This window comes from Bison bison, unplaced genomic scaffold (assembly GCF_000754665.1).
Source record: "Bison bison bison isolate TAMUID 2011002044 unplaced genomic scaffold, Bison_UMD1.0 scf7180017864383, whole genome shotgun sequence".
NCBI classification, from domain to species: Eukaryota; Metazoa; Chordata; class Mammalia; order Artiodactyla; family Bovidae; genus Bison; species Bison bison.
Window position 1 is genome coordinate 3,072,564 of NW_011494955.1, and position 891 is coordinate 3,073,454.

Genomic DNA, 891 nt, shown 5'->3' on the forward strand with positions numbered 1-891 from the left:
CTCCACTTCTGTAGGAAACAGCAGTGTGCACAGTGACAGCTGAGGTGTGCTGCTGGGGGTAGGGGCATAATGTTAACTGTGAGGATGCTGGTTCAACAACTGCTTCCTTCCACCATCTCTACCCCAAACATCATCCCTCTCCCCAGCTTCCTGAAAGTACTGGATGCTTTTTCCAAAGTCTGGGGACCCAGTTGCTAAGTTCTGGGGAAGGAAGTGGTGACTACCAGAGTTTTCTACCCTCCACATGCATGTATACATATAGGCAGTCTCCATCTCATATATAGTCACTAATATAAGATGTGATCCACAACCCTTCTGGCTTCCCCAGGCTGCTGGTGGATAGAGAGGAGGAGGTGGATCTCAGGAAGGGAAAGGTCACACCATCAGACTTCTAAGAGAGCCCACATCTTTGGGGCCTAGGCTAGTCTTCCAGGATCCTTACCTTTTGGGTTTCAGGTCCAATTACTAGTTGACACCTTAGGAGAATGTGCTAATTATATTCTAATTCCTTTCCCTAATAACCCTCTTTTTTCACTTGACTTTGTCTTCACTCTCCTTCCCCCCTCTCAAACACACCAAAAGGTTGACCTTCCCATTCCTGAATCTTCCAGGTCTACAGGGCAGAGAGTTGACCTGATTCTGGGTCTCTGGTCCTCTGTTTTGGTCAATGTGTCTTTGAGCCACTTTCCCTTCTCTTGCTCTTCTTTAAACACAGGTTGTCCCTGGGAACCCTCTATATTTTTGTCTCTGCACCCCTCCTTGTGTCTCCAGGTTTAGGAATCTCTTCCAATTTTTTCCCCCTACATTTAGGGGTCTCTCTTTGTTTTTCTGAGGCTTCACCTCTGGGCATACCCAACGCAACAGTGAGACACATGGGGATGGGAAAGGGAG

General features: G+C 47.6%; 1 protein-coding gene across 1 annotated transcript in view; it reads right to left on the bottom strand.

Moving 5' to 3' along the window:
* C1QL4 (complement component 1, q subcomponent-like 4) overlaps window positions 1-891 on the bottom strand; it is a 12,785-nt gene that overhangs the window by 10,312 nt on the left and 1,582 nt on the right. The window lies entirely within an intron of this gene.